The sequence below is a fragment of the Didymella exigua genome, assembly GCF_010094145.1.
Source record: "Didymella exigua CBS 183.55 unplaced genomic scaffold M421scaffold_62, whole genome shotgun sequence".
Taxonomy (NCBI): Eukaryota; Fungi; Ascomycota; class Dothideomycetes; order Pleosporales; family Didymellaceae; genus Didymella; species Didymella exigua.
This window is the reverse complement of record NW_022984836.1, coordinates 2,393-9,965: the sequence shown is the minus strand read 5'-3', so window position 1 is coordinate 9,965 and position 7,573 is coordinate 2,393.

Here is a 7,573-nt window from a genome sequence, read left to right as displayed (position 1 = left end):
AAGAATAGTAGGTAAACCAAGAATTTTACGCCTAGGCCTGCCTGTTCTGCAAGCTCCTGTTGCGCTGCTGCTGTGTGTGTGTGTGTGTGTGTGTTGGTCAGCAGGTGCCATGCTGTATGCTGTTGCAGCTGCTACGTTGTGTGCGGGCGCAGCTGCAGCTGCTATGGTGTGGTGTGCTGTTGCAACTTCAAAACACAAACCTTCAACAAACAAACCTTCAACGCTCTATAACTTGCGTTGTAGTAGGCCTACAACAATAATTTTTTGCTCATTTTGAAGCTACAATTTCGCTCTATCTGTATGTGAAATTTCGCAATTTTTGAATATTTAATGCTAGTGCTAGCACTGAGGGTAGCCATGCAATAATATTGCAACGTTGTTTTGAGTTTGTTGAATATAGGCACTTAGCGTTTTGGCTGTTAGCAACGTTGGCGCGAAATTAGGGCTGTTGGGCGCAAATTGGGGCTGTTGGGGCCGTTGAACGGCCGTTGCACGACCATGCCACGACTGTCAGCAACGGCCAGTCTAGGCCGTATTTCGAAAAACTTTTCCCGATGTAAGATCTTCTTTACACACACTACTTTTAGTAATAGTAGAATTACCTTACTCTATAAACTAAACCTTAGTTATCTTAAGGTATATAGGTGTAAAGCCTTTGTAATATCTAATAACACACACTATAGAAAATTACGCCTCTAATACTTAGATCTAAAAGCATAGATTAGGTATCTTGTTAGATATAACGTACTCCACAAGCGAGTGGCTCACACAAGCGAGTGGCTCACTTTTGCCAAGACCACACCAAACTTCACTCTACCTACAATGCCTTAACGTAACAACACAATCAAACCCTCAAAGGAAGCAGGAATACAGCTTGCTCTTCAGGCTATCTATCAAGACGCGACACTCTCTCAGCGACGCGCTGCAGCCATCTACAACGTGTCTCAAAGGACACTTAGTCACTAACTTGCTAGAACCTCTCCACAACGCGATTGCAAGCCTAACATGATTAAGATGACTAGCACTGAAGAGGAGGTAATTGTCCAGCACGTGTTAAGGCTAGATGAGCAAGGATTCTCACCCTAACTCACTAATGTGGAGGGTATAGCCAATTCTCTGCTTGCTGAGCGCCACTAGACCCCTGTTAGCAAGAACTAGGCTGCCAACTTTGTTAAACGTTGGCTAGAGCTTAAAGTCAAGTTTAATTGTAAGTATAACTACAAGAGAGCGCTGTGTGAGGATCCTAAGGTTATTAGTGACTAGTTCTAGCTTGTAGAGAATACTAAAGCTAAGTATAGTATCCTAGATAAAGACACCTACAACTTTAATAAATCTAGCTTTATAATAGGTGTTATATCTACTAGTGCTGTTGTTACAGGCTCTGAGCGTTGAGGGAGACCAAAGACAGTGCAGCAGGGCGACTGAGAGTGGACTAGCATTATCTAAGGCATCTGCGCAAAGGGCTAGTCTATCCTACCCTTTATTATCCTCTCTAGCAAGCACCACCTCTCAGCCTAGTATAAGGAGCCTAGTATACCTAACAACTAGGTTATTAGTGTCTCTAATAACAGTTAGACTAATAATAAGCTTAGAGTTAAGTGGTTAAAGCACTTTGATAAGCACACAAAGGCGCGCACTGTTGGTAGCTACCAACTGCTTGTTCTAGACGGCCACGAGAGCCACAACTCAGTCAAATTCCACCAGTACTGTGAGGAACACAAGATTATCACTCTGTGTATGCCCCCACACTCATCCCATCTGCTACAGCCGCTTGACGTGGGTTGTTTCTCCCCATTAAAGAAGGCCTATGGCCGCCAAGCCGAGCAGCTGATGCGGAGCAAGATCACTCGCATTACCAAACTTGAGTTCTTGCCGTGCTTCAAAGCTGCTTTTAATGCTTCAATTACCAAGAGCAACATCTAGGGAGGATTCAGAGGCGCTGGCCTGGTCCCGTTTGACCCAGAGGCTGTGATATCAAAGCTTGAAGTACAGCTACGCACGCTAACGCCACCTATTATAGACAACAGCACGTAGGAGTCTAAGACACTAAGCAACACCCTAGAATTTAGGTCTTAATTAAAGCTAATTTAAGAGAGGATCTAGAGACACGCTAATAGCTCACCAATATTAATAGTTGACGCCCTTAATTAGCTCACTAAAGGCGCAGAGCTAATAGCGCATTTACTAGTTTTAGTGCGCAACTAGGTTGCTGACCTTTAGGTAGCTAATAAGGCTGCTACACGCTGTAAATTACACAAAAGAAAGCAATTATAGCAAGATAGGGTATTAACCTTTGCTAAGGGAGTGCAGCTAACTACTCTAAAGGAGTTTAAGGCCTATACTGATGGGAAGAAGGCAAAGAAGAGAGGAGGCGCTAATAGCAGCACTTAGTTATTAAGACACTGTAGCATGTGTGGCAAGGCAGGGCACAACAGGACAACGTGTAAGAAAGATGCGCAAAGTACTGTAGATTAGTGCAATATACTGTGTAGTACATGATATTGTTGTTGTGTGCTGTAATGTTGTAAAGTAGTTGTAGTGTTGGTGTAGTCTTGGCAAAAGTGAGCCACTCGCTTGTGTGAGCCACTCGCTTGTGGAGTACGTTATATCCTCTAATATCTATTACATCTAGATACTATCACTAGCTAGGGTAATTAGCACACGCAACATCACCTTTAATAAGCAAATAGTATTTAATAGCAAGACTAAGGACCTGTATAATAACCTTATGCACACTACCCTTAAAGAAATTGCTACCCTTATAAGAACACTAGAAATACTAAGTCTAACTACCTATCTAGAGGCTAAGTTGTTCTACAAGGACAATACAGCTACTAACACTATATAACTATCTAATCTATTACTAGATTTAGAACTACCTAGATATTACTAAGGAAGAAAGATTGCAGGGATCTATCTATCTCTACCTCTAACTCTGCTACTAGCAGCTTTTCTAGCTAAAGGTAGGCCTAGAAAGCTAACATACCCTACACACAGCTATTTAAGAACAATCCCTTAGCAAGTAGCCTTTATAGCAGGCACCTAAGTAGGAAATATTAGTATCTACTAAGACAAGATTATTAACAAGGCTTAGCTTAGAAGGCTAATAGTAAAAGGAACTGCCCTATATAAAAGCTAGCTGCTACTACCTCCTTTGTCACACAAGGAGATAGAAAGTTACCTATTAAGTAATTAGTAGAAGAAAGCTAAGTAGGAGCACCTCTAAAGCTACTATAAGGTAAATTTATAGTTAGAAGCACTACTTAAGCAGATTACACAAAAAGGGCATTAGATCCTTGACTGCATGTGGGTATACACGTACAAGCTTGACCAGCAACACAGATTGCAGAAATGCAAGGCGCGCCTGGTAGTCTAAGGAGACCAGCAGCGCGATGTATCAGCACAGGACACCTACGCCGCGACGCTTGCTAGCCAGTCATTTAGATTAATGATGGCGATTGCTGCAGATCGTGACCTTGCGCTCAAGCAGTACGACGTCACCAACGCTTTCGTGCGTGCAACAATTAATCAAGAGGTCTACATGAGAATGCCGTACGGCCACAGGAAGCCAAATACAGCTCTGAAACTGAACAAGGCCCTGTATGGACTGCGCATGTCACTCTGCTATGGCAGAGGGAATTCACCAATACCCTCCTTTAACTAGGCCTACAGGCAGTACCTCACGAGCCTTGCTGCATGATAAAGGACAGAGTATTCATCTTCTTCTACATTAATAATATTATTTTTAGATACCCTAAGAACAAAGAACACCTAGCTTACTTAATTATATAGGAGCTACAGACAAAATACACCCTTACAGGGGGAGAAGACTTAAAGTGGTTCCTAGGAGTGGAAATTACTTTACAATAAGGACGCCTAGAACACAGCAACTTAACAAACCTGCTCCTAGGTTTAACATAAAGAAAGCAAACTAGAACTTATTTAGCAAAGTGCTAGCAAAGGAGATAGCAAACAGCTCTGCTCTTAGCAACGCAAGCACTCCAAACTACTCTACAAGCAGATCTCTAGCACTTATCTAAGGAGAAGACCAGGACCTAGAAGAGCAGCTAGAAACACTAGCTAAAGAGCTCACTACAGCTATAACTAAAGCAGCTAAGGCAGCAATTCCGCAATACTCTACCACTGCAAAAAGCAAGCCCTGGTGGAATTAAGACCTAAAAGCACTTAGGACAAGCATGCTTAGCAAACAACGCCAACTACAGAGAGAACTTGCTATTAGCCTAACAAGTGCCTACACCTGGAAAAGAGAATATCTAATAGCTAGAAACAGCTATCTACAAGCTGTTAAAATAGCTAAATAAGACTATTAGAACTAATTCCTAGAGAGAGAGGACCCTAAATTAATCTTTAAAGCTATAACTTATACTATAACTACTTATAGCTAGAACATACCTGCTATCTAAGGCCTAAGGGGAATAAAGGAATCTTTTTAAGGCAAATGCTCTGCACTAAGAGAAACTCTCTTCCCTAGCCCTCCTGCCTCTAGGCCTATAGAGTGGGACAACTACCAACCAAGTAACTGGGAATGGCCTAATCTTACTATAGAAGAGCTAGCATACGCTTGCTCAGCACAAATCCAAAGCAGCTCTCTAGGGCCAGACGCCCTTACACAAGAGATTATTACTGCAGCATATAAAGCACAGACAGAAATATTCTTCTTAGTTTTCTCTGCTCTGTTTAACTATAGATACCACCTACAGGAATAGAAGAAAGCAACAGGCATTATCCTAAAAAAGCTAAATAAGCCTAACTATGCTGCACCTAAAGCCTATAGAGTAATTGCTTTATTTAGCTGCCTAGGCAAGGTTGCAGAAAGAGTAGTAGCAAAACGCCTAGGAACTCTTGCAGAAACAACAGCTCTTCACAACTTAGAGGAAGAGCACAGAAATCTGCAATAGATGCTTCTATACTACTGCTTAACCAGGTCTAAGAGCAAAGAAAACTAAAGCGCACTACATCTACAGGATTCCTAGATATTAAAGGTGCCTTTGACCACGTTGCTCTTAACCAGCTACTTGCTATATTACAACAGCTACAGCTACCTTGCAATTTAATAGCATAGGTTTAATTATTCCTATCTAAGCGCTAGCTAAGACTATCCTTTAATAGAGAAACAGAAGGCTTTAGCAGCATTAAAGAAGGGATTCCACAAGGTAGCCCTGTCTTACTAATCCTATTTCTAATATATATTAGACTAGGCTGGCGGAATGGGTATACTCCAACGTCCTTCGTGGGTACCCCCCAAAACCTTATCAATAATACATGGATTCTAGCGAACTAGGGCTGAAAAGAAAGAGAAAAACTACCTCTACATTTTTGTTGTAGAAGGTTTTGTTATAACTATTAAACTGCACAAGCTAGAGGCTAGAAAATGTTAAAAAAGGGGGGGTACCTAGCAAGCATACCCATTAATAGGTATACTTTGCTAGGTAGTGTTAATAACTCAGCTAATACTAGGTGGAATCAGCTAATTCTTTTTTTATTAGAAGGCGCAATACTAGGCGCTTCTATCAAATAATAGATTATGTAAGCGTATCTCTGCTAGTTAAGAAGCTATAAGCCAAAACGTAAAAAAGCATACCCTACCCATCCGCCAGCCTATATTAGACCTCTGTTTTAATCTATTACAAACTACTCCCTATCCTACCTAGATAACCTAGCAATTACAGCATTATTTACTAGCCTAAAGAAGAATATCCGCATGTTAGAAAGAGACATAGCAAGCCTATTTGCTAAAGGAGTAAGCTGCGCTATATAATTTAATGTAGCAAAGACAGAGCTTATTTACTTTATAATAAGTAATAAAGCTATTAGCTCTACACTTACCCTGCTAGACAGGTCTACTATAGAGCCTAAAAAGACAGTAAAGTAGCTAGGAATCTACTTTAATAACGCACTCTCCTTCAAAGAACACATAGCTACAAGGATTAGCTAAGCAAGAAACGCTTTCTATAGAATATGTAGACTTGCAAACAGTAATAGAGGCCTCCCTCCTAGCGCTATAAGACAGCTATACTTAGCTTGCGTTTCTAGCTTCGCAGATTATGGTTGCCAGGTCTTCTAGAAACAACAAGCAGGAATAACAAAGCAACTCTAAGGACTGCAGAATCTTGCCCTAAGAAAAATCCTAGGAACCTTTAGGACCTCTCCTATAGCACCACAGGAGACAGAAGCAGCACTTTGATTGATTGATTGATTGATTGATTAGTTTAACGTCCTGTGTGAGTCTAAGACTATAAAGGACGAGAGCAGTGAGGCTGCTCTAGTAATTTACAAGTTTTTTCTGTGTAAGGGAATAGTATATATAGGTTTGTAGACATATAGTGAGAGCCTTTGCTCTAGTTATAAACAAAGGAAATTAGTTTTCTGTTGTTTGCTGTAGGTACTACTTGCGTGTGCCTACTTTAGTTTCTTAAATAAAAGCTAGTGTAACGTATTCCACAGGCGAGCGCCGCACACGGGCGAGCGCCGCACCCCACCAAACTTGCGCACCTCTCTCATCTCAACGTACAATGGCTCAACGCAGCGCTACTCTATTAGCTTCAAATGAAGCAGACGTTCAGCTTGCTATCTCCTCTATCAGTTCCCATCAAATACAGAGCAATCGCAGGGCTGCTACTATCTTTAGCGTGTCTGAACGAACAACCCGCCGCCGACGCGCTGGTATACCTGCCCGACGCGATTGCCAGCCCAACTCAAAGAAGCTCACTGAGCCAGAGGAGCAGGTGATTATCCGCCATATATTGGATCTAGACCAACGTGGATTTGCGCCTACGTACGCAGCTGTACGTGATATGGCTGATAAGCTGCTCGCTGCGCGCGGCGGAGGACGCGTAGGAGTTAACTGGCCATCTACCTTTGTCAAGCGTACAGACAGTCTCACGACGCGTTTCAATCGAGCGTACGATAGACAGAGAGCTCTATGCGAGGATCCAGCCCTGATTAGTCAGTGGTTTAAGCTTGTAGAGCAGACAAAGGCCAGGTACGGCATCTGTGATGATGACGTCTACAACTTCAACGAGGCAGGCTTTATAATAGGCAAGATTACAACTTAGCTTGTTGTGACAGGGTCAGAGAGGAGAGGTCGGCCAAAGGCTATTCAGCCAGGCAATCGCGAGTGGGTGACGTTGATCGCTGCGATCAACGCTGCTGGCTGGTCAGTACCACCGTTCCTCATCTTCGCTGGCCAGTATCATCTATCTGCCTGGTACGAGGAAGCAGAGATCCCATGCGACTGGGTGATCGCAGTCAGCGAAAATGGCTGGACAAATAACAAGCTAGGAGTAGAGTGGCTAAAGCACTTCAACGCTTATACAAAGACTCGCGTTGTTGGTGCGCGTCGCCTGCTTGTCCTTGATGGCCATGAGAGCCACCACTCTCTTGAGTTTCAAGAGCTCTGCAAGGAGAACAATATCTACACACTCTGCATGCCGCCTCACTCATCTCATCTACTTCAGCCTCTTGATATTGGCTGCTTCTCGCCGTTGAAGCGCGCGTACAGCTGTGAGGTTGAGAGCCTGATCCGCCACCACATCAACCACATCACTAAGCT